Raw genomic sequence first — 27,555 nt, 5'->3', positions numbered from 1 at the left:
TAATTTACAAACTCAATGAGTTAATGATGTAATGAATTGACATTTACTATCTTAATATTTACTAATGAGGGTTCAAATATCTATATGAATCACAATACTGATGTATCATCAGTATGAAAGAAAAGAGAAACCCATGCCCGGGTAGTAATTTATGTAACTTTATCCTCAGGTATCTCCTCCCAGCTCTGGTCCAAAGCCTTCGACACCCTCCTGTCTCCATGGCTGCCCTCTAGTGAGGCGGAGAATTTCTGTCATGCTGCCCTCACTTAGGGACCTCAGGGAAGGAGGTTCCAACGTAGTCCCCCAAGAAAGAGCGCCACTGGCAACTCGCTTAGGACTGTGATTACTTAAGCAAATCCAAAGAAATCCCTTTGCCTTCTTTTCAAGTCTTGAAATCTGACTCCACATGCATGAGGTGAGACAGCAGCAGCGGAGTAGCTATAAAGAGCACAGTCACCTATGTGTTAGCTTGAGCAAAGTTCTCTGGCTACAAAATGGCACCATACCTACCTATCCCCAATGATGGCTGAGGATTACACTAGATAGCTAATTTTCCTAGTAGAATGCTTTGCACATGGACAGAACTAAGTAAATAATGATGTTAATGGTAGCTAATTTAATAGGAGCAGCTGAGTCTTTTCCCCCAGATAAAGTGTAAATAAGGGCTTCAGTACCACATATCTACTCGGTGACTTTATTTCCTTTACTGAGTATAATAAATTGGGCCTGCAAAGGGCTAGGCTTTATGCTCTACCATGTACCAAAATTTGCTACATGTAGAATTTTTAAGTTAAAGTCCTAAAATTGGAAATGGAAAAACCTTAATAAATATGACTCAAATCTGCCAGGCAGTGGTTGAGCATCAGCCAATGAACCAGGAGGTCACTGTTCAATTCTGATCAGGCAGCCGATCAATCTCTCTCTCTCTCTCTCTCTCTCTCTCTCTCTCTCTCTCTCTCTCTCTCCCCCTCCCTTCCTCCCTCTAAAATCAATAAAAACATATTTTTAAAAACTTGCATACATAGTACATGCTCAGTAAGTGAGAGAGAGAGAGAGAGAGAGAGAGAGAGAGAGAGAGAGAGAGAGAGAAATGACCAAAATCCTAATTTTCAGAATCCTGAAATGGTTAATGTTGGTTATAGATTCAAGTCTTTTTAAAAGACAGACATTCTATGACACAGAAATAATATGTTAAAGCCTAGTTGTCTACACATTGCCCTGTCAGGCATGATCACTGGACCATGCAGTGACACCCCTTCCCAATCCAGGCCACCAGCCTTCTTAATTACACTGGAAAAACTCTCGTACTCCTCCCCCCATTCTTCAGGCAGCCTCTGCTAGAGGGCAGCCATGGAGACAGGAGGGTGTCGAAGGCTTTGGACCAGGCCACCAGCCTTCTTAATTACACTGGAAAAACTCTCGTACTCCTCCCCCCATTCTCAGCCAGGCCACCAGCTTGGCCTTAGAAATAGGCATAAATTTTATACCTGGTCTAGGTCACTGGTCAGGTTCTATAGTATAGAATATATAGAATCTATACCAAGGCTTTTTTTTTGTTTGTTTGTTTGTTTGTTTTTTTTCCCCTCTTCTTTGTTACTGCTGACCCAGGATAATTTTTTTTTAAATCAAAGCAGAGCAAGCTATGCTAAATCTGGGCCTCAATGAAGAATCCTAGTACATGGCTCTGACCAGAATTTGGAGTCATGAACAGAATCACATCCCTGCTCACCTTTCAATTCTGTTTTTCTTCCCCTTTTCCTGCTTCCAGAAGGTGGCATTACTGAGCAAGGCCTCTTTGTTAAAGGTGGTGGAGTCAGTTCAAACCCAGCTCTTGATTCTGCAGCAAGGGGACAATCAGCCCGATGCATGGCATGGGATGGCTGCTGTCCCTGCCATCTGAGGTGGGTGAAGGCAGGCAGAGAGAGGAAACAGGGACACCAGTGAAATTGGATATTTCGAGGAAGAAGCTGAGTTATTGGTGGAAATGTTTCACTGGGGAATGTGGACTCTTCCTTACCAAGGTCTAACTAGATGCTTCAAGTATCTGTGAGCAATATTTTTAGAACTTAAAATGATATGGAGTTTATCTAGAACTCTCCATTCTTTCATTTGTAACTAATCTTTTCTATCTAGGCTTTGCCTCCATCTGTGAGGGGAATTTAATATGCATGCCAGGCCTTCTCCAACTTCCCAGCAAGATGACAGGATATGGCTTTAGGTTCATATTCTTGCCAGGCAGATGCACGTAGTAGGACTCACACAGAAAGGTGATTCCTGATTGCCTTATTCCAAACATCTAGCTTCTTAATTCTCTAGGAAAATGGTTTCAGAGAATAGTTATCACATATCTACATCTTCCAGACTGAAGTGTTTCAGCTTGTAAACTCATGGGATGCAATTACCTGGTGAGTTCTGCATTGCTACTGCAGGGAGCCTACCAACATTTCAGAGGGCTGACCCTGCGTATGTGGAAGTCATACTTGCAGGGAGCTATCAACTTCAAGAGCCCCTGGCACCATGCAAATAATGCTTCTGATATCAGTGAAAAGCCAGAAAAGAGAAAACCACCATGACTGTGTTCCATCTTTCACTTGTTCTGCCCTAGACTAACCAGGGCTTCCCAACGTCCCCGCTATTGACATTGGGGCTGGGTGCCTGTTGCAGGAAGTGGGGGTGGTGGTGTTCTGTGCACTGTATGTACTCCTTGGCTTATTTTTATACTTTTAACCAAAACTGTAAAGTTGTGTCAATTTGCTCATAGCACATTTCTTTCCCAAGGATTCTTATTTTTAAAAATGACAATAAGTTTGTGCTGGAAAAGTGTCAAGTTTTGACATTGCTCAACCTGAACAAGATCATGGGCACCTTTGATTAATGCTGACATTTTGTGAATGGAAGTCTTTGCCATGTGGGGGTCACCTTTCTATTAGATTATTGTTGTTTTCACATTATCTTGATCACTTGCATTTTGATTATGCATTCTTTCTTTCCTTTCTCTCCTTTCCTCTTGTACTCACAGGGTTTCTTCCTCTTCTCTCTCTAGATAATTCTTTCCATTTCTAAATATGTAGAAATCAGTCTCACGAAGCACCTCATCAGGAGAAACCAGCTTTTTTCTCAGCATCCCAGGCACCACTTGACTATAATTCAGGGTGAGGGGATTCACTGGGATGCGTTTACACAAAACAACTGGCTTGGATTGGGGGGTAGGGTGTAATTTAGTCAAACTCCATGCTATTGTATAAAAGACTTTCATCATATAGCAAGTTGTTTTCAAATTCCATAACTGGGAGGGGCCTCAGGGAAAACCATGTCTAAGAAGCTCATTTTGCAGAGAAAGAAACACCACCTGGAGATAATACTGTAATAACTCACTGAGTGATACTTACCCTGCAATAGACATGTCATTAAGGAATGGGCATGAAAAGTCATCCAATGAGGGAGAGCCTGAGCTCAAGGCTCCCAGCTCTTTCCCACACAATAGTTTAACAGACAGAGAGAAGCACCCCAATATGTCCATCCTGGTGGAGGGAGCTCCATGGCTGTGACACTTCTGGCTTCCTCACTCCCTCACCCCCTCACTCAGCTCCCCGGAAAGTGGGGAGGCTTTTCTGATTGGTGCATTCTAGAAGGGTAACTGGACATGCTCAGCTCTGCCCTTGTTCCTGTGGGGAGCCAGTGAGCATCCTCTTGGGAACAGGCTTCAGGGCTCTACCAGTGGCCCTGTACCTGCCCCATTCAGCGTGGCATGCCTTGGGACCCCTATGTCTAAATCTGGGGTTAAAAAGCCAATTTATGACAGATACATAAACAACCTGGCCCCTACCCACAATAAATAAAACTCCGAACAAATATGTGTGCGCGCGTGAGCTCGGAGGCCGCCCGAGGCTGCTTCTTGGCACTGGTAGCTCATGGAACATTTGGTTGCCAGGAGCTAAAGTTGGCAGTGGAACTACTGTTTCAGTGGTTTCTCCCTCCTGTGAATTACTTTTCTTTTAAAAATAAGTTTTTAAACATAAGCCCTAAATTTTATGCCAAACCACAGAGTTCAATTTAGCATTTTGGAGTAGTTATTTTAATTTATTTTTACCGTGTGTTCTCTAGCATGCAATCAGGAGCATGGCACCAACAACAGTGCATTGCCCCTCAGACAGATGTGACTAAAAAAAATTAAAAAGCTTCCTTTAAATCGTATTTTTCTAGACCTGATGACTATTTTTCTTTACAGTAATCATTTATTTCAAGATAATAGCATTCTTCAGATATATATTTTTAAACATCTCTTGGAATTTTCACAAGCCTGTTTATAAGCCAACATGAGAAAAAACACTGTCATTATTCCACTGTCTCACTTTTTTTGTAGACAAATTCTAATATCTTCATTGATCACCTTTTTCCCAAATCAAATATAACTTCATATTTTTTTTGGACAAAAGAATTTTTTAAGCACTTTTTTTTGCTTTTTCATAAAAAGATGAGGTGGTCTCTCTGAAAGTAATTATCAAGAGATCCATAGATATGTTCTGAGGCAACCTCAACTGTATATGTGGGTTCAGAGACATTTATGTCAAAGTACAAGTCCCAGGACCTTGTAGACGAACTTCATAAACCTCACAGACTCTTTTCTAATCACAGTGCCAAAAGCACCTTCATTTGTGATGAGGTTTGGGATCTGGCTACTTCATCGGAAGAAAGGTAGACAAACAAATCACAGAGGAGGTCACTTGGAAGTTACATGAATTACCTGGAATAAGTTAAGAAGAAGCCTAGGCTATTTGGAACAATTTTGACCTTTAGTACATTGTTTTTCAGTCATGAAGAATGAGATGGGGTGGTGGTGGGGGGAACCTATGTAATACTTTCAACAATAAAGATTAAAAAAAAAAAGAGAATGAGATCAGGGATAGGAGCTGGTGCTGAGTGAATTAAAGATCACTCAGCCTTCTCTATGCCAGGCCCTGTGCACCATTGTGCAGGTTGTGCACTGCACAACATCGGAGTGGCCACTGTCGCCCAGAGCTGCATGGAGAACATCTATAGCAGCAGCCCTGAATTGTTTGGACAACAACCTCTAAATGAACTTAAATTGAAAGGTATGTGTGATGGCAACAGAAACTCTAAAAGTAGCAGTGCCTGTCTGGAGAACTTTCTTTGTTAAGAGAGTCAGGAAACTGAAAGTGTAGGAGTACACACACAGGACCTGACCAGGTAACCTTCCTTGCTTAAGAGGTTCAAATCCTGGGCTTGAGTCACACAAACTTGGTTTTGCTTTCTGACTCTGCCACTTCGCTGTGTGAATGGGGTGAATTACCCACATTCTCATCAGTGAAAATTGAAAACCAGTAGGGAATATCCAACAAGATTGCTGTGAGGGGCAAATGAGATGTCTGTAAAAACATTAAAAGAGTGCCTTGGCACATCACAACTATTTAATAAATGCAGCCTGGTTTTATTACCACAGATTGGAGAATCCACTGTCCTGCTGGTGTAGGGTCCCTCGGCTCAGAATGATGGGGGACAGATACATAAACAACCTGGTTTCTACCCCATTACCAGGCTGCTGGTGTTTCCTCTAAAATTCAATTTTTCACAAAGAAAGTGCATAAAATTATCTCATTTGAGGAGATAGGGCCAGAAAATTATAAAGCTTGTGGTAATGCAGACTCAAACAATACAAATGGCTCTTCAATGTAACAACACACCAAACATCCACCTCTCCCAATTGTTAATAAGGTAGGTAGGAGACATGAAACTCATCTCATTTCTGCCTGGATTCTGAAGCCTTACTGTACAACACAGATGGTTGTCTCAGCTTTCTGATATTAAAATACCATAAGGGGCCGCTCAAAAAACTACAAAGAAGAGGTCACCAGTATTGGGATATGGGGAGTCGAGAAAGAGACATAAAACGTGTCTTGCCCAGGCAACCAAAAGATTTGTTTGAGCCGTGAAATAATATTTATCCAGCATGCCAGTGACCAACTTTAGCTGCCTTTGATCTAGTTCTCCACTGGATAATATTTTTTTCTTTTTAAAAAAGTTTTAATTCCTTCTGCCTAGACACTAGGCAAAGGGTAACAAACAAGTAATGAAGTTGGTGATGAATTCAGAAAGAATTTGGAAATTTAAATGTGCCCAAAGGAGCCCAAGTCCTCCATCCTGATCCCAGGTCCCCCGCTATGGAATGACCTCTTCATCATTTGCACATGAGTGTAATATTTTGCTGGGCCCCAGTGAGCCTTCTTCCAATCCAAGATCATTTAGTATTAAGTACAGTCTGATTAAATTCAGATCATGATTGCATTATTAAAAATCTTTAATATATACTTTATTAAAGCCAATATATCTAAAATATTATACTTTTTAATTAATAAATATGAAAGTTATTAACAAATAATATATTAATTATGTGATTTTACTTTTTTGGACTTAATCTTTGAAGTCCAGTGTCTATTTTCCACTTACAGCATGTCTCAAGTGGCCAGTGCTCACCATATTGGACAGTGTAGTTATAGATGAATGAATGAAGACTTAAAGGTTAAAGCCATTTCTTGCCTTGTCCTGCAGCCAATGCTTCTCTGACAAAATTCAGGCTGAAATGTAGGCATTTGCTGATCACGATTATACTTTATTTTTAGGCTCCTTCTGAAATATTTTTTTTATCTTAAAATTTGTTTTTCAGTTTCCTAAATGTGTTTGAGATATATGGGCATGGGAAACTGTTGTAGATAGGACCTAAAGTAATTGAGATTTCTCAGTAATCCTGATTCTGGTGGTTGGTATGTCTCCATCCACTTATCTCAAGAGCCAAATGCCCATTGGGAATAGAGGAGTGAAAGTAATTCTTTTTTTCAAAGCACACCAGACAGAATCTGTTCAAGAGGTAAAAGGCCTGAAGAAATACAGTAGCATGTTTCTTGGAGTACTGAGGCAGGCATGGAGATCCTTAGCAAGCTTTGTAAGAAGTGTCAAGGACAAGGAGTAAGAGCCTGACCTTGGGGACTTATACAGGTTCAGCTTTTGTGCTGTTCTGGGCAGTTCCCAGAATGGACCCTCCCTTCCCCCACCCTCCCACATGCTGGCCAGAATGCATGGCAAGAACACTGATTATCTGGGCTGGAAACAGTAGTGGAACCAGAACCCTGTATCTATTTTTTATTCTTATGGGCTCGGTGTGATCTTAAAAAAGCCACAGTATTTAGTTTTTTCCACATGCAAAACTGGGATAGCAATACATCCTTCATAGGGGGATTATGAGGATTAATAAGATAAAGAATCTAAATCACTTGGGGTAGTACCTGGCAAAAGAGGGAGCATGAAATAAATATCTATTACTACTACTGCTACTATTACTATCGGTACTACTATTACTACTATTTCTATTACATTAGTCAACAAATATTATTGTGTTCCTGCTCTGTGTCAGATACTGCAAAAGTTTCTTACACAGAGCAAATTTTCAGAACATGTTTTATCAATATGACTGTGCTATGACCTGCATAGAATTAAGTAAATCAAGAGTGTTCCATCTTCACCTTCAACCTGAGCCTTTAATGTGGACTTTAAACAAGACCCCTGCAAAGCAGTCTCCAGAAAGTAAAACCTTGGAGGAAGGGATGGATAGCTTTGCCTATTACACAGTCTGTCAACTCCCTCTCCATCTTAACTTCAGGCTCCCATTGCAGTTCATGGGATGGAAATCCTGAGAGCACCCCCATAAACTCAGTTACATTTGCCCTCCCAGCCAACTCAGTCATTCACAGTTGATTTTTTCCCAAAGAAACTTGACTAAAAAACTAAGTTTAACTAGTCTGAGAGAAGATTTACTTCCTCTTAGGTATTAGTTATATATTGCTGAGTAAAAAATTACCCCGATATTTGGTGTCTTAAAACAACAAAAAATCCAGTTATTCTCTCACAGATTTGTGGCTCAGGGATTCAAGTGTGGGTTAGCTGGCTCCTCTCCCAAGGTTTAAGTCATCTCAAGGCTAAACTGGGAAGGATCTACTTCCTCATAGGTGTTGGCAGGACTTAGTTCCTCCTGATTTGAGGGGTGGAGGCCTCTCTCAGGTCTTTTGCCAGTTGGGCCTCTCTACAGGACAGCTCCTAACATGGCAGCTGGCCTCATCAGAGTGAGCCAGAGACAGTAAGAAAGAGGGCATAGAAGATGGAACTCATTGTCTTCTGTAACCTGTCTTAATCCATCTGGGCTACTATAACAAATATCATAAACTTGGTGCTGAGAACAACACACATTTATTTCCTCACAGTTCTGGAGATCAAGGTGCCTGCAGATTCAGTTTCTGGTGAGGGCCCACTTCCTCTTTGATAACTATCTTCTCACCGTGTCCTCAAATGGTGGAAGGGACAAGAAATTGCTCTCAGCCCTCTTTATTAGGGCACTCATCCCAGTAACCTAATAACCTCCTAAAGGCCCCACTTCTAAACATCACATTGAGCATTAGAATCCAACATATGAACTTGAGGGGGCACAAACATTCAGTCCATAGTGTCACAGAAGTGATATCCAATCAGTTTTTCATATTCTATTTATCAGAAGCAATTAATAGGCCTGGTCCTCACTCAGGGGGCATGGGGAGGAGATGGCATGAGGGCATGAGTACAGAGGAGGATCACTGGGAGTCCTCTAAGAAGCTGGGACCCTCAGTCCCCTGGGGCCCTCAACATTTTCTCTTGTTAGGCAGGATGGGGTGTTTGTTTTATGCCAGCAGAAGAAAGAGTTGTTGCATGTAGAATGTAGAAAAGATGGCAGATGGCAGGGGTTTTGTCCTTCATCCACGTAGACTAAAGGAACTGGTTTCTTGAAAGCTTCTGTAGATGCTGAGCACAAACTCCTAAGAGCCCTGGTGACAAGGTGTAGCAAGAAATTGGGAAGTGAGCCACTTTTTGGACCTCTCCAGCAAGCCTACCAAGGACTAGGATCCAAAAAGTCTTGGAAGGGAGTAACATGAGAGAAGACTTTTCTATTCTCAAGAGAGGTATCTTCTCAGTGGTAGAGTTGATGCTTCCTCAGTGAAGATGAGAACACTCAGAAGCAATGGTGATTAGCAGAAAATATCTGACACATAGCACATAACAGAAGCTACCAAGAAATATAGGGAGACTTGGAGATGAGGTCTGAGAAACCTACACATGAACACATATCATCATTGCAATTTGGAGTGACCATGTAATGTGATATCAACATATTCTCAAGCTGGCCAAGGTACCTGAGAGTTGTTTCCACAAAGTAAAGTGTGTGTGTGTGTGTGGGGGGGGTATGTGTGTGTGGGTGTGTGGGTGTGGGAATGGGGGTGGTCCTTTCAGCAAAAGCAGATAAGTTAAAAAACATTGACTTCAGATTTGTCTTCAGGCCCAGACCCTTTGCTGACTCCTAGTGCAGTAACTTGTTTTTTCCTTGTTGGCACTGATACTGGTGAAGTCAGCAACATAAAAAATGCATTTTAAATAAAGCAAAATGAAATTTAAAAGGAAATACCACAGAAGTTACATATATTATAAGATCTTTAAAATTTAGTCTAAAACTATCTCATTGACCACATTGACTCCGCAATATTTTGGACCCAGTTACTCTAAGTCTCCAAGTGGAGATAAATTGATCATATTGCTAAGTGGACTCAGAATCTTCCTTCACTTCCAGAATCTAGAGAAGCATCATGGGTAGTTTAAGAATCATGTGTTTTTGGTATCAGACAAATCTCTTTTCAAATCCTGCTGCTTATTAGACATGTGACTCTGTACGAATCCCTCATGCCTCTCAGACTCATTTTTCCAACTCAGTAGAATGACTGAGAGACATTGTAGTTTAGTTAATGGTCAAGAACTTGGGTTTGGGGTTAGACTCATGTTGCAATTCTGGTTCCACGACATAGCTCTGTGACCTCTCAAGCTTCAGTTTTCTCTTATGTTAAATGGGTATAATTATCCTACTGCATAGAACTGTGGTTTGACTCGATGTATTTCATATATAAAGCACTAGACACAGCCCAGGCATATGGCAGGTGCTCAGTAGTGCTAGCTCTTATTAACAACAATAATACATCTTACACATAAGTAGTGCTCACAAAATTTCACTCTCCTGTTCACCCTCTACCCCAACATCTGGTTCCTGGTCAAAAAGAGGATCACCTGTCTCACTCCTAATTTAATCATTGTATGCTTTTCCTTCTTTCTCACCCATCAACTAAAATCTGGCCCAATGCTACTTTCAGAAGGTCAGCTTCTCTGACAAAGGTCTTTCAGGCAGCAACTATGTATTTTTGCTGAAAATACCTTTGGTCTAGAACCTTGAGATGCTATTCTCTCTAATATGCTAAGGTGATTGGAGGCAAAGGATCTTAGAATTACACTCTTGGAAGGAATGAACATCTGTAATGATCTATACGGTTGAATAAACCAAAGCCCTGGGAATGAGAGATGTGTCTGGAACTGGTGTGACCAGTTACTGCCACAAGTTATACCCAGATTTAGTCAGCAACTACTTCTTTCTGCCTTGGAAATAGGAGGAAATTGAGTCATGCTACTGTTATTAAAACAAATCCTAAAACAAACAAAAAACTTGTTAGGGAGTCTAAGGAGAAATAGCTCAAATCATTTATTTATTATAAAACAACCGGTACCACATACAAAGACTTACTTTTATGATTCCAAAATTTGGCCAGACCTAGTAATACATCTCCTTCATTATCAACATCAATGGAAGGTTTATTATTTTAAATCAAGCTTTGTTTTGTTTGGAAAGCATTGTCTAGCATACCCAGAATATTTATACCAGTAAAATGTGTTGTCTGTCCCTGATAGAGGGCTTGTGCTAGAGTCTGTTTGGAAGCCAGCATCAACACTGATGGACAAGGCCAGAACAAATGGCAAACAGGTCAACCTGCTCACCAGTGATTCTTGGGGCCTCTCTAGCCTGGAGTGAAACTCAGCATTTTAGATAATGCTCTCAGCTGGCCTATGACCTTGGTCTCACAAGGGTGTTGTGTGACCTACAAGGCAATCACCACCATTCCCAGATCTTGGATTCCTCACATCCTTTCTGTCATTGAATCAATGATGTTGACACTTCTCTCTTGAAGAATGGATACACCATAGTGGCCTGTATGGATCTCAGCTGTTTGACAAAATGAAGATGAATGACAGAATGTTTCTTACACATAGATTTAGATCTCTTATCTTCTGTACTCTCTCTGGAGCTCTGAAAGATGATCTGTCACGGACTTTGCAAAATTCTGGTATCAAAGTTAGTGATTTATTTTGCCAAATGAGAAATAATACATGCTTATGAGAAAATATTTAACGGCATGAAAAAATAGTTTTAAAAATATTTTACATTCTACTCCTAGTGATAACTACTGTTAACATTTTGAATATTCTTATGGACTTTTGAAAATGTACACAGAGTTTAACAAAAGGGAAATTTTACTATAATTTTTTTTCTTATCCCCTGAGAATCTTTATATAACATTTTCACTACTTTTAATGGTTACCTAGAATCCCTCCCCCCCCTTTTTTTTAAACTGATATCCTCTTTTGGTTGTTCCTAGATTTTCTGTTTTAATAAATAATGTTATAATTGATGAATATCCTTTCAGACACATTCCTGTAATTTTTTGTGGTTCAAAGGGCAACACAATTAAACTGTTTATACATCATCAAATTACTCTCTGCAGTGGTTATAGAAATTTCAGGGGTAACAATCATAGGATTCTTTTTAATACAGTATAACTGTGAGGGGGGGGGGGGGAGAAGAAGCAAGTGATATCTACCAACAGTGAAATGCAGATTCTTCTCCAGTTCCTTAATTTTTCATTTGAGTCTTCCTAAAACCTCACCTCCAAATTAGAAATCCAGCCTGACTTGGTGGAATGAAAACCAAAAAATATTAATAATAATAATAATAAATAAAAATTAGCAATGAACACAAAACTCCTCACCATTGATGGAAATAAACACATTGATTTAAAAGATTTTAGACACAAGGATATATACTCTAGAAATCAGTCTCATCATTATTGAATTCTCCCAAATAAATTGAAATATCTAATATAGAGACTATGGTACCACATGCTATTTAGTTGCTTTTTACCCATTTTCAACAGTTGGGGGGAAATTAGAGTGTAAAAAACAACAAAATAAATAAGCAAGTGAACAAAAAGGGATGAAGAGAGATTTCATATAAAAATGATCTTGTTTTCTTTTTTGTTGTTTTCTTTTGAAGTTAGTTACTGTGAAGGCAAGAATTTCATCATAGTACTAGCACTCATATGTTTACTCATTATTATAAATGTCATATCTTGGAGGTCCTGGATAATGCAATAATCCAATCAGCTTTATACAATATGAATTTCTAATGGACCACAAAATTTTGGCCTTTTGGTCAATACCAGAAATTCCTTTGTGAATTTTAATAATGATCAGAAAATGAAGAATCCAGAAAAAAAAAGATTCAATCAATACACAAAGATTATAATAAGCAAAAGAAATCTCTTTACTTAAAAGTAGTTAGGTTCAAAGAGGTCTATTTTTATTGTTTGCTATGTGCACAGGACGTTTTTGATAATAGTGATAAAAATGATGTCTGAGATTTTTCTATAATTTTAATTTCACAAATCATATTCACATGGATTGAAGAAGAACACAAAAGGCCATTATCCCTGGGGGGCTTTTTACATTTGGATGTGCAGGAGAATGCTATTTATGTGATAAAGGACTCAGGATTTCCTTTTAGGGCAAAGCTGCAGATCTTTGTGGAAACTTTTTGGAGCCTAATTATAGGCAGAGATAGAGGCAGTATCTTCTGGTCTTCTGGAAGTGTTATGAAAAGATTGCAGAGGTACATCCTGCTGAGGAAAGGTTCTTCAAATTGGGTGGCAACACCCCATTGCAAGTCAGCTCATCATTCCTTGACAGCAGATACTTCTTGAGCTAAATCCTGTTCTCTGAATACAAACACCTACATGGTAAACCCCTGACATATCAGGTCAAGTCTACAAAGGTGACAGACTGTTCTCTCAATGACAGACATGTATATATAGAGAGATTCCAAAGTACATTATGTCCTTACAGCACAGGGTAAGCACAGGCCTGAAACAACCCTTTCTTTTTGCATTTCTACCTCTCCTTTCTTTGGTGTAGCTGAGCCCATCATACTAATCAGAGTCACTTCTATTCTTAAAATCAGCCACATGGAGTCAAGCACCATTAACCCTTGTTACTTCCTGCCCTCAAGATTCCTTGTTATCGCTTCACTTCAAATAGCAAACAGCCACTTCCCCTCCATGTCTTCCAATTTCTAAAAACAAATTACAGAGAACCTTAGCAAGTTCAGAAGACCTCCCCATGCCACTTCAACAAAAATTTATTAAATTCTCACTATTTTTCAGGCACTCAGGACAGTCTCTTTTCTCAAGAAAATCTAGTTTGCGAGATAAGCACATATGCAAATAATTTTATTACAATTTCTATAATTGGGTTGACATATCAGGTTTTTATCATATGGGTGCTAGCAACCCCACTGATTGTTTCAGTTTTTCCTGATTGGAAGTACTATGCCCTATGTCTCTGTATAGTCAGCTGAAGAGTTTAAACTTCTTTTTGTAGGTAACAGGGAGCTAAATGATAGGTCAGATTTAGTCACGAATTTCTCTGGTGCGGTGTAATGGATGTGTTTGAAGAGGACAACACTGAGTGCAGGAGATGTTGCACTAATTCAACACTGGGTGTACTTGAAGCCTATTATGCTTCATGGGAGGTGATATGGTCTTAAGCCAGGACTGTCAAGAGCAGCAGCAGAATTGAAATTGGTTTAGGAAGTGAGTCAAATGACACACAGGCAGGTTGGCAGGACATGGGTGGAATGAAAAGTGAAAGGTGAAGTTTACCTGCATCTGGGTGGCACAACAAGGGAAGATGATGCCCCCATTGGAGACAACATACAGGGGAAGTATAACATCAGGGGAAGTTTTGACATGCTGAGTGTGACATAGAAGGAAAATATCACAGGCAGTTTGTACAGTTCAGGTTGTGAGATGTGGCAAAGAAATATGGAATTACCCATCTGTTATGTGTAAATGAGCGTGACTCCCAAATCTATAAGATTAGGTGAGCTCAGCCTGGGAAGGAATAGAATGAAGATAGGGCCAAGGACCAAACTCCTTTAGGGAACATCAGCATTTGAAGAGGTGGGGAAAAAGAAGACCCCACAAGGAAACTAAGAAGAAATGAAGTTCAGGAAGTGTGAGGGGGCTAGGCGGCACTCAGGAAAGGATTTCAAGAAGCAGGGAGGTGTCAACAGTGTCAAACAATGTAGATATTCAGTAATGTGAATCATTTTTATGAAGTTCCTTGATGGCCTTAAGAAAAAGGGTAGCCTTCTGGGGACCCGAGACAGTGAGTGGGAAAGAGTGGCTCAGGGAGTAAACAAGAATTGCCAGAAGGGAGACAGGAAGAACAGAACTCTCTTTTCATAAAATTTGACTAGAAGGGGGATACTATAAAGAGAGGTTAGTGAAGTTTGTGTAACTTATTATTTTTTTTGAGAATCAGGTGAGATTTATTTGAACATTTTATATGCCATGGAGAAATTGTGGGAAGTTGGAAAGAGGAAAAAAAAAGGGGGGGGAAGCAAAATAGGAAATATGGAAGAGAAGGTCAAGTTAGAGATTTGGTGATCAAGGTCCAGGAGATTGCGTGACCTTGAACAGGAGGAGGCATGCCTCATTTCCTGGTACTGGAAGTAGGACAGGCCTGATGTGGATGTGGGTGAGTTTGTAGACAGAGGACCAGAAGCCAAGGGAGCTTACACTAAGAGGCCTGTTTGCCCCCAAAACAGGAGGCTAAGACCTGGGTGAGAGTGGAGGAAACCAAGGGCTTAGTTCCACTACCCCATGGAAGTGAATTTTAACTCCAGAAAACTTGAGAAAAATATAGAAGATGTGGCATAGTCTAGAAGAGTACAAGGAAACAGAGAGAAACAAGGATGAGTTTCGGAGTGAAACATCAGTGAGTGCAGGAAGACATAGACTGGCATCTGTGGTCAGCCAACTGCCCAGAGGGAATGTGTGTGCTGTCCCAGCTCCCATGTGGTGGCATTTGAGGAGAGAGGAGCACGAAAATTCAGAGCTCTTACAAATGCCTGTTTGTAAAGAATAGGGGACAAAACAGGATGAAGAATGTCTCTGCTACAAGGAGTTTGCTTATAATATTTTAGGGGGAGAGCACAGATAATTAGGAAGAAAGTGTTGGTTTCTGTTGTTTTGTTCTATTTGTGCTAGCCAGGCAGAGCTAAATTCATTTTCCTAAAATGTTGGAATTAGAGGGTGGAGCAGGATCTAAACTTTATGTTGTCTACCCTCTTCTTAAAGACCCACAGAAAAGGACATTCCAAGCCTTCTTTTGTCATGCATTGCAGTGTCTCCCAATCCACAAGGAATTTTCATCTGAATGTCAGACTTCAAAAGAACAATGTTGAAAAATTATATTATAGAGTTCAAAAAGAAAAAGAGAAAGAGAAGGATTCATTTCTTTTTTTGACTGCCTCAGAGTTCTCCCTGCACTTCCAATTGGACATGCTATTCTCCGCTGCCCGAAGGCATGTCAGAAAACCATTAAGCAGTTTTGATGTGTTCAGTTCAATGTCTGTTGTGTTTTTCCCCAGATCCAGTTCCATTTTAAAGGCCAGCTTGGTTAGACTTACTTTCCTGTATGCATGTCTTTGCACACAAATTCTTGTAAATATGTGGTGGTATATGTACATAATCCACATGCTAGTCAACTTTGTTTTTATGAAATCCTTTGAAAACTTGAAGGACTAGTGTTAAAATCCAGTTTGCATAAACAAAGTCAGTGTTGCTATTGATTCAAATATATGAGTCAATTCTACTGAACACATTGCTGTAGTAATAGTTGAATTTTGTGCTTTCTATAGTGGTAGTGCTGGTTATTCCTTACTTAGGTCTAAGAAGACTCTACTCTGGATTTCATTTATCTTCACAGCATGTCCAGCTCCTCTCCATAATATCATTCTGACCAAGTCAAGATGGTATCTTTCAGACTTAGGGGAGTCATACTGAGATTTAAAGTAGATGCTTTTCATTTTGATGACTCCAGTGAAAGATGCTATCGCTGCTGATTGGTCTAATTGACATGTGGAAAACAAGCATCTTTTGGGAGCTTTGTTATCGGCTTTTGTAGTGAAATCTTGGCCTCCTTTTTTTTTTTTTTTTTCCTGTGATATTAACATAAAAAAGAATGTGCTTTACTCTGGATAAACACAAAACAAGAGAATAGTTCCCTCTATGCACCAGAGCTACAAAAATTTCCCATAGAAAGCCGTGTCCTTCCCTAATAATTTGTCTTGGATCAGAGCCTATATCAACAGACTGTTTTAATAATCTGACATGTTTAAAGTGGAAATTTCCTACAGTTCACTGCAATTTCTTCAGTTATCTATTTGTTGCCTTCAATCTCTTATTATTATCATCAGGGAATCTAGTCTTCTAATTACATTTCTAACCAGTAAAACTTGGCAGCATTCTCAGATATAATAGTCAAAATTATGATAAAATTGTTATTTGCTTTGTTCCCCAATGTATCACTCTGGGAGGTAAATGTAAGATCATACTCAATTACCATGTTTTCTCCCTGGCCTGAAGATTCCATATGAACTAGATACAGCAACTCATCATGGGCACCAGATCAACTTCAGAGACATTCATTCTTTCACTCATTCATTCATTCAATAACTATTTCTTGATGATAGGATGTTGAAGACCTGGGAAGACAGGCTGGAGAGGGTCAATGAGGGGAAAAGGGGGACATATGTAATATTTTCAACCATAAAGAATTATAAAAATATTGTGGAGATAGCTGCATAACCTTTCATATACTCAGTGTATACTTTTAATGGGTGAGTTTGATGGTATGTGAATTATATAAATAAAAAGTCAACATTTGGAGAAATCTCAGAAAGGGGTATCTGGGAAGTCTCCGTACTATCCTTGCAACTTTTCTCTTATATGACAATATTTTCAGTATAAAAGTTAAAGTGAAAAGGCAAGAGCTGGTGAAGGAATGGCAGCTGTAGTGGAGAGTAGGCGTGATGCAGTGTATAGGGCCAGGAGAGAGGAGCACAGGTGTGGGGATCAATGGGAGGAGTGTGTGTGGGGGGGGAGGGGGGAGGGCGAGGGGAGGGGGGAGGAACAGGAGAGATAACCGAAGATCTGTGGGTAGTGATCAGGTCCTGGTGGAAATCTGGTGGAGGCTCGGTGCTGAATTTATATTAAAACACTGCAGAGGTTGGAGACCTTTGGTTTATCAGCAGTGATGGCCATGTGCAGAGTTGGTTTATTTCTTTCCAAGCTGAAGGTCAGTTGTTTAGGCAAGAAAAGAAAAGAGGAACCCAAGATGGTAGTATAGGTAAACACCTAAACTGCTGCCTTACACAACAATTTCAAAATTACAACTAAAAGGCAAAATGTCTATCACCCAGAGCCACGGGAGGGCTGGCTGAGTGGAAGTTCTATAATAGAAAGAAAGAGAAAAGACCATTCAGTGCACAAATGCTGAAAAGCTGGCGGCGGGCGTTGCTTTCTTCAACCTGAAAGGAGACAAGCTCCCAATTTCTCTGAAATCCAGTTTCTAAAGAGACACATGGGACACAAACTCCTACGGGAAGAAGCTGGACTGTCTGCCATTGGGTCAGAAAGTGAAGGTGGCTTGCTTGCAGAGCTGCACGCAGGAACAATTACTAGCTGTGCTGGGACACGAGATGGGGGGACGCGGTTAGAGGCTCAGGGACAGCTAGCTGCCAGCCATTGCTGTTTGCCACACCCTAGACTGTTGACACCCTGAGACCTTGCCCCGAACAACCTACAAGCCCACCCAAGATCCAAGTAGTGGCTTTTGCATATGAATGGCCTCCCCAATCACAGCTTAACCTAGCAAACTTGCAACCTGGCTCAGACAGCTTCAAAATCTCCAAATCCCAAGCAAAGAGGAGAAAACCATAGTTCTTGCTGTAGCTCCTGCAGGGTGGCCTCAGACAACAGCTGACCTGCATCCCATTGGAGATCCAGAAGCCAGCGGACCTAGTGGTCAGTGTCAGACACCAGATTTCAACTCTTCACATCCATAAGTAACACATTCAAGAGGCAGACTCAGTGAGCACCAAAGCCCCACTGAAACAAGTCCTGCACCATAAGCATGTCTCCAGCATGGCAGTTCTTCCATTAAAAACACAGCGGGGCCCCACAGCAAATTGGCCTAGAGGACAATTCCTCCCACTGTACCAACAGCAATCAAGGCTTAACTACACCAAGACTTTATACTCAGCCCACAAAGGGGTGTACCAAGAGCATCCACCTCAGGTGATTGGGGCTGAGCTATTGACCACTATAGGTCACCTACCACACAAAGCCACTCCATCAACACAGGGAAGCAGCCAAAATGTGGAGACTCAGAAACATGTCACAAATGAAAAAAATGGAGGAAATCAAACCACATTTATAAGGTTACTCAAGAGTCTTCTAAAAATCACTGAGAAACTTGATGAGACCTTCAAGGACCTTAATGAGAATGCCAAAAAAATAAAAATAAAAATAAAAATGGAAAAGGACAAGTCAGAAATTAAGCATACACTGTCTGAAATAAAGAATATACAGAAACTCAATTGTAGATCAACATTCCCCAAGAATCAAACCAAAGATCTGAAATATGAGGAAACAAAAAACACCCAACCAGAAAAACAAAAAGAAAAAAAGATCCAAAAATATGAAGACAGTGTAAGAAGCAGCTGGGACAACTTTAAGCATACCAACATATGAATTTTTGTGGTGCCAGAAGAGAGAGAGCAAAATATTGAAAACCTATTAGAACAGTCTGGGGGAACCAGGCCTGTAGGGGAGGACAGCTGGGGGTGCCTGGATCTGCAGGGGAGGGCAGTTAAGGGTGTCAAGGCCTGCAGGGGAGGGCAGTTAGGGGCAATCAAGCTGGCAGGGGAGTGGTTAGGTTGTGATCAGGCTGGCAGGCAGAAGTGGTTAGGGCAAACAAGAAAGCAGGCAGGTGAGCAGTTGGGAGCCATCAGTCCTGGATTGTGAGAGGGATGCCCAACTGCCCGTTTAGGCCCGATTATGGTAGAATCAGGTCTAAATGGGCAGTTGGACATACCTAGAAGGGTCCCAGATTGGAGAGGGTGCAGGCTGGGCTGAGGGATATCCCCCTGTGCACAAATTTTGTGCACCTGGCCACTAGTGTATAACAGAGAGACAAATAGAAGAGTATCCCGCCTTGGATTACTCTGACTTTTAGCTTAGTAATGTCAAGGCTGAAGGTCACATTCATTCAATTCTCATTACTGAGCACCAACTCTGAGTGTGAAAGTAAAAAATGAATCATGCCACTTACCCTCCAGGAGCTTACATTTATAACAAGCTTCCTGATTTCCCAGTAGTTTTTTAAGTTTTTTTCAGTATCTCTCCAGAAGGGAAAATAATTTATAGTGGTCTGCTTGATGGCCAATGTAATTTTGCTTATCTGTTTATCTTCATGCCTTCCACAGGTCTCTATGAGAGCAGAGAAAGTTCTTTTTGGATTTCAAGATTTTAATTTTTTAAATTTAGACTAACAAGACTATACATCTGATTATTAAAGTTTGAATTTGGGACAAAATGTTAATTTTGAGGACAGCACTAACATGATTCATTATTAGATTAAGCCAAATTTAATTACATCAGTCATCTCAACATAAAGAAGGAAAATTCATTTTCTTTAAAATGTGGTAATTTCTAGGAAACTTATCCCATAATCCTAAATTAAAAGCAGGTCTCCACAAGCTGGATTAATGCTTCCTTTAGCTCTTGGTATTGTATTTTTTTTTTCTGTTTAGTTAGTTAAATAATGGTAACAAAAGAAGACAGGATGGATGATGATAAATAAAGAGAAATTTAAGAGCATAATTATGACATTAGGCTGGGCCAGAAGGTGAGGTTTGTAAGTAATAAGATATCTGCTTTTTAAACAAAGTGTTATGTCTCCATTTTGTGTGACCCTTCCTGGATAATCTTTGTACTTTATCCCAATTCCATAGGCAAGAGAACATGAACTCTGAGGAGACTGTTAGGTGAGACATTTATAGATTCTAAAACATCTTGTGTAAAGTTGCTTAACTTCTTGTTTTAAATAAAGGTGTTAAAATTTCAGTGAAATAGGATATTACTATAGTGACCGAGGTGTGGGAGGTACAAAATGCTTGGAAGTTCATTTTCCAAGAGCCCAATGCATGAATAATCCACCTGATTGTTCAATGAACACCTTGAATGGAAAACAAAATCACAGGGAAAACCTTAAAGCAAATGAGCCCTGGGAGTTTTTTATATTATTTGAAAGACATAAGTGATAGACCTCCTTTGGCAATGCTGGGAGAGCTGCTTCCAATGATGACAGAAATGATCACTTCTGGAGAGCGATGTTATGGCCCAAACTTCAACATGAAAAGGGACCACCTTCCAGAATTTGGATGAAGAGAGAGAGGGGAGAGAGAGAGAGAGAGAGAGAGAGAGGGAGAGAGGAGAAAGTTTTCTAGTCCATCTCTAAATGTCATCTCTCCTGACTCTTCAATAAACTGAAAAACTCAAGCTAAGAGGTTTTGATTGATTTCATGATGGTTTATTCTGTATTCTAAATTATTCAGTGACACCTTAGGTCTTAGATCTCTTGGGTCAGTTAAGTATCCTTCATCACAACGCTTCAATCTGTAACAGTGAGTAACTCAATATCAGCTTCCTGTTAGAGGACAATATTTACTTATTCATAATACAGCTAACTTCATTAGGTACCAAAATTGGATTAAAGTCTTTACACAAATATCATTTAATCTTTAAACATTAACCCCATGAAGTATATACTGTTATTATCCCTATGTTTAGAGATGAGGAAATGGGCTTAGAAAGGTTAAATCCTTTGTGAAAGTTTACAAAGCAAGTAGTAGTAGGAGTTATGATTAAAATATGGGCAAACTAATTCTAAAATCCCATGTCCTTATCCACTATGAATTTATGCTTCTGAAGTATCCAGAATGTTTAATTTTAATTGCTGTCATTTGTCATTCAGGAGAGTGAGGTAGCTCAGAAAAAGTCACAGAAGTATGAGGCGGTAACGCTGCCATAAGGCAATTTTGAAATGCAAACCTTTCCCACCTTATTCACAGTCTCACTTTCCTCAAAATGGAAAATCTCAGGAATAAACAATTCATAAGTTTTAAATTGTGCATCCTCTGAGTATCATGATGAAACCTTATACCATCCCACTCGGTCTCACCAGGGATGTGAGTCAGCTCTTTGTCCAGCATCTCCATGCTGTCTATGCTCCCAAAGTAGCTATCTCCATTATTATCAACTGTCCAGGTACCACAGTGCTGGTGTTCAAGTTACCCTTATTTTACTTAATGGCCCCAAAGCACATCAGTAGTGATGTTGGCAATTTGAATATTCCAAAGAGAAGCTGTAAAGTGAAAAGGTAAAAGTTCTCAACTTTATAAGGAAGGGAAAAAAATCATATGCTGATGTTGCTAAGATCTATGGTAAGAACAAATCTTCTATCTGAGAAATGGTCTTAACATCAATTAAACTTTATCATGGGTATGTATACATGGGGAAAAACATAGTATATATAGGATTCCAGTACTATCCTCAGTTTCAGGTATTCACTGGGGGTCCTGGAACATGTACCCCTGGAGGAAAAGGAGAGCTACTACATTTATTGGTTTGTCTCCTTGAACTATATTTTGCTGGACTGAACTTTGGGGTCTTGTATACAGTTTTGGTCTGCCTATTGAGAAGCAAAGCTGATATCACAACTGATTATAAATCAGAGAAGTATGCCTTTGACTACAGCTTCTTCTCTGCTCTTTTCAGAGAAAATCAAACCAGTTTTCACCATTTCCCCTGTTGCTTCGCAGGGAGATGTTCCTCTACTGATGAATTTGTGGGTGACTCCACCTGAAAGGAATGCCCCTTGGCCTAATACCCTCATGGCCAAACCCCACCGGTCTTGCAAGATCCCTTGCAGATGTTACCTCCTCCACACATAATAGTCTGATTCACATCTCTTTCCTTTTTAACCAGTTAACACCTCAACCAGGTATACTGAGTTCTATCATTTCCAGACTTCGATAACATCTTAGCTATAACTTTCTTGTGGCTTTTCTCCAGGTGGTCTTAGAGTTATCAGTACATGTTTGTTGTTGTTTTGTTTTTTGTTTTTGTTTTTGTTTTTTTCTTTCTGTTATTAGGTGGTAAGTTTCTTGAAGACAGAAACTATGTCTCAAGTCACCTTGGAACCCCATACAATACCTTGTCAGTTTCTGGACAGTCTCATAGCAAGTACAGCCAATATTTGATGGGAGAAAGAATAAATGTACACAATAAAGGAAGAGTCATTCTGATTCTGCATCTCACTCTCCCTGTATTGGTGGCCATTTCCTCCTTGCCCTGTTCTCCAGATCACTAGGATGCTTAATTAGATAAACTGGCTTCCTCTGATGTCTTAGGTTGCACATGTGTTATGACTCCCTGAGAATAGAGATATGTCTCCTTATTGAGACCTCCCTCAGCCAGAACCATAAGAAACTCCTGCTCAGTAGTGGAAAGCATATTTTTGCTTAATTAGGTTTAATCTTTAGAAATAAAATATTATCTGAGTTTCCAAATATTTCATTAGCATCAAATGCCAGCCCTGATCTTATCAGAATGATAGACATATCAATATTTTATTTGGAGGATAATTTTTTTCTCAATTATGAGCAAAAATTCTAATTTTACTTCTATGAAAAATAATTTAATTGTGAAAAATCTTTTTCATGCAAAAAGTAAATTGGTTTTAATTTCTGGGTCCAAATATTCTTGCCCACTACCATCAGTAAATTTCTTGCTGAAGCAGAAAATATTTAATCCAATTGAACTGGCTTGGTCTCACCATCAGAGTGTTAGAGCCAAATAGAATGAATACTGCGCCTTGGGTGAACCTACAAACCTGAGTTGACTTGGAGTAGTTCTCCCACTGTACTGGCATGAGATTTGCCTCTCTTTGCCATATGCTTCCCACTGGCATATGGCTAAGGAGTTTATGAGTCACTGCTTACTGTACATATAAAGAAATAAAAAAGGGCTAAAGGGAGAGAGGTCTCTCTGCACTTCAGGTGAAAACCAACATTCTAGACACTGTGACCGTGCAGCATTGTCCAAAGGATTGAGGTTTTGAACTCAGTATGTTGATGGATTTTAAAATCATCAACAATATCTTTTCCAGACTGCATAACCCCAACTGCTGTATCACTTTTTAATTCCCTCCTACATTTTCTGAGCAATTGTATAGTGCAGTAAGGACAACTATCTTGCTTATTCCATTCTAAGGGCAGTTTTTTTTAGCCATGTAAATGTCTGCTTAGTCATTTATTTAATCAGTAAATATGTACTGAGATCAGAGACTGTGCCAAGTGTCCCAGGTGCTAGGGACAAGAGGAACTTGCTGTCGTCAGGGTGATTTTATAGAGGGGAGAAGACATAAACAAATAAATAATAACTGACTATAAATCAACAAGATAAATACTATTAAATTCTTCATAAGCTGCTGCCAGAAATGGATTTTAGAAGGATAAATACTAACGCGGTAGGGAGAGACTCTTTGGAATGGTCAGGTGAGAGGGGAAGGTGGCTTGGTTGAAGATAGAGACAGAGACAAAGGGGAAAATATTATTTTAAAAAAATTTCCTGAGGACACCTTCACAAGGAATCTAGAGATGTCAATTAATTAGAAAACATTTTTATGATGGATCTCCATCTCCAATACAATATTGAATCTGTTTACTGTTTTTCAAGGTTAGTAGACTAAATCACTGACACACAAAAATTCTCATTTTATTACTTTTGAGATATAATTTGCCACCCACCAATTCTATGTGGTCATGTAGGTCACCTTGGAAAGCAAAATACTTGAAAGACAGGGGCGGGAGAATTAACTCTGAGTGAAAAAAGCCAATCTCAAATGGTGTGATTTTATTAATATAACTTTCTTAAAATGACATAATTATTGAAATAGGGAACAGATCAGTAGTTGCCAGGGATGAGGCAACCAGATGAAAGGGTGTGGCTGTCAATGGGCAGGAAGTTTCTTTGTCCTGATATAAAGGTTCTATATCCTGATTGTAGTGGTTATATAAATCTGTAGATATACATGTGATAAAATCTGTTGTATACACACAATCAGTGCATATAAAAATGGTGAAATTAAAACAAAGCTTTGATCATTGATAATGAACTATGGTTATATAAGATGTATCACTGGGAGAAGCTAAGTGAAAGGTACATGGGGATTCTGACCTAGTTTTGCATAATAATAATGCATCCAGTGTCTACAAAGTGAAGTTTTATATAATATTTAATAATTGTTAAATTTTAATACAGATTAAAGGTTTGTTATTTTAGAATAGTTTAGGAATTAGGTTTTCTAACATTATAAGAATTCCTGGATGTGCTTGTCAGTGGCAGGAAAATAACAGCCGACTATAAATTAAATGCTGTATCCAAATGGCTTCAAAAGCAAAATATAACATTCTGTCTTTTTGAACAACAAATAACAGTGCATTAAATCTACAATAATCAAATTCATAGAGACAAAAAATAATTAGTGGTCAAGTGGCTGGAAGCAGGGGAAATGGGGAGTTATTTCTTAATGAATACAGAGTTTCTATTGAGGTGATGAAAAGTTTTAGAAATAGTGGTGATGGTTACACAACATTTGAATGTAACAAATGCCACCGACGTACACTTAAAAATAGTTAAAATGAAAATTGTTATTTTGTATATATTTTACATAATAATAAAAAAATGCACTCCACTTCCTTCAAAAACGGACATTTACTTTGAACTATAGGTGCATTTTAATACATTTTAAATGGAATGGAATAAAGTCTAAAAGTTAGGATAACAACCTACACTGGTAAGAAAATGACCTGGAATAAAAACGATATGTAAATATCTGGAAATGGATGGTATTTCCTAGGGAGAGAAGGCAGGGAGAGGAAAGAGAGGCAGATTGAGTCCTTAGTAGATCCATGTTTAGAATTTGATGAAGAGAAGCTGGCTCAGGAGGATGGGAAGAAACACACAGTGAAGTAGATCAAGACATCCCAGAAGCTCAGAGTGGGAGGCTTTAGTTCAAAGGGCCAGAAGGAGGTAGAGAGGTGGTACACCATAGAAAAGGGAGCAAAAAAAATCCTGGGTGATGGTGCTCAGAGCAGTCTCCTACTCCTATGCCACTGTGGTGGGGCAAACACAGATGCCAGTGGATTGTAGAGTACACATAATCCAGTCAGAGAAATGATCTACTGTGGGCAAACTTTTATAAGTGAAGAGAGGAATATGGGGTGAAGGGAGTTTGTTCTAACCTGAGAGATGTGTGTGTTTATATCTTAGTGGGGATTATTCAGTAGAGGAAGGGATAAAGATAATGATAAACTATAGCACTTAGTTCTAATGCTTGAGGGCTCTCATGGTCACCTCCTTCACCTGGCATCTCCTCCTGGGAACTGCATATTAGCAACATCCTGGGCTTCAGTTCCTGTTGAAACTTGCAATTGCCTATTCCCTTCCAATCCCAGGGCCTCCAATTCCTCCAGGAGAATCGACATTCTTTTCTAACTCAAAGGCCACAGCCTCCATTCTCTTCCAAGCTCTGCCTACACTCTTGGGATATGGAGTGAAACTCCCTTTCCTTCTGGAGCAAATAGTGCACAGATGGCAATGGAAAACACAGTTCATCCGTTTGTTTTCTCTCATTAATATTTTAAAACTATCACGCCACTTTTGTGTAACTTACCTCATTACTTAATATGTTATGAACATTTTCCTATGCCACTTAATTTCTTTTATTAAATATTCATTAATAGTTGTATAGTATTTTATGTTTTGGAATGCTATAATTTGTTTTACTCAACATATTGTTGGATATTTGTGTCAGATAAATTAAAATTTTCCACTATGATAAATGATATTACAATGTTTATTAATCTGACCATGCCCTTAGGACAATTTCCTAGGACTAGAGTTTTGGGGGTAGAGGATAAAAACATTTTAAATACTCAAGAAAATGCTGTGAACATAATATAAATTGCATGATCGTTAATTGACTTGGCTACTTCTGCTCTGTCCATTCTGCTATTAGGATGATTTTGCCTTCCTTCCCTCAGTCTCCAGCCTGGCCTCTGTGATTAGGAAGAAGGAAACAGTATTTGCAAAGTTAAATGCCTGTGGCTTTGAGTCTCTAGCCAGACTTAAACTTGGTTAAGACTATGGCAATTTTTCCTCCAATGAAAAGGAAAGTAAGATTATGGGACTTCTTCATAAAACCAATTTTTCTTGCTCAACAGTGGGATGAGATAAGTGGATACAAAACAGAAACATATGGATAATATTTTCCTGGAAATACTCAGGGGAATATAAAATGAAAGGAAATGTATTTGAAAAAAGTGTTTCGAGGTCCTATGTCTTGGAAGTAAAAATGAGTTAAGATAGTCTTGGAAAGTTTCTGGAGATATACAGCGTTCATCAACACATTACAAATGATAAACAAAGACACACCTTCAGGTCTGCAATTACAAGTAAGGGAATGATGATAGAAGGCTGACGTGGCTACAGAATCTCCCCTGTGGCTTATGCTGGACCATGAAGGACCTATCTAAGTAGGCAGGTTAGCAAAGAGCCACTGTAGGAGAGCTGGAACAGATCTCACAGTAAGGGGAGGGGAGACCTGATAATGAGGAAGAGGAAACCATTGTGCAGAGCTCTGTATTTCTTTAGATGCCAAGCACCTTCCCCTCTTTAATCTGTAATTGGCCCAAATGTGAAGATCTGGTAGAAATTCTGTATCTATGAACAAGCTTAAAAAATCTATAAGAAAAGCAGGTTGAATTTATTTGCTCCATTTTCTCACTAGTCTTTTTCTTTTTCTTTTCTTTTCTTTTCTTTTTTTTTTTTTTTTGCTTGTCTCACCCAAGGAAATATCATTTACTTGAAAATGATGGATGCACTTCTTCAATTATTTCCATTGTAAGAGTGGCACTTAAGATTTTGGTTGAAATAAAAAAATAAAAATCTTCAAATTAACTCAGAGTTGTAATTTCACAAAATTAGATTAATCTCTGGGGACCAGTTAGCAATTTCCTGATGAGGTTAAAGACTTGATATCAATCAGATTGTCAAACCTCAGAGGGAAGGTAGGGGAGGGTGGGGGTAAGGGGAAGAGATCAACTAAAGGACTTGTATGCATGCATATAAGCCTAACCAATGGACACAGACAACAGGGGGATGAGGGCATGAATGGGGGTGGGGGGAGGACAATGTGGGGATAAGGACAGACATGTAATACCTTAGTCAATAAAGAAATAAAAAAGGACTTGGTATCTAATCATAAGTTGAGTTCCTTTCAGAGTTTTTCTCTTAACCAACTGACTGTCTTCTTTGTAATCCTAAAAATTCAGTT

This window comes from Pipistrellus hanaki (genome assembly GCF_964339955.1).
Source record: "Pipistrellus hanaki genome assembly, chromosome: 1".
In the NCBI taxonomy this organism is placed as follows: domain Eukaryota; kingdom Metazoa; phylum Chordata; class Mammalia; order Chiroptera; family Vespertilionidae; genus Pipistrellus; species Pipistrellus hanaki.
This window is presented reverse-complemented; position numbering follows the sequence as displayed.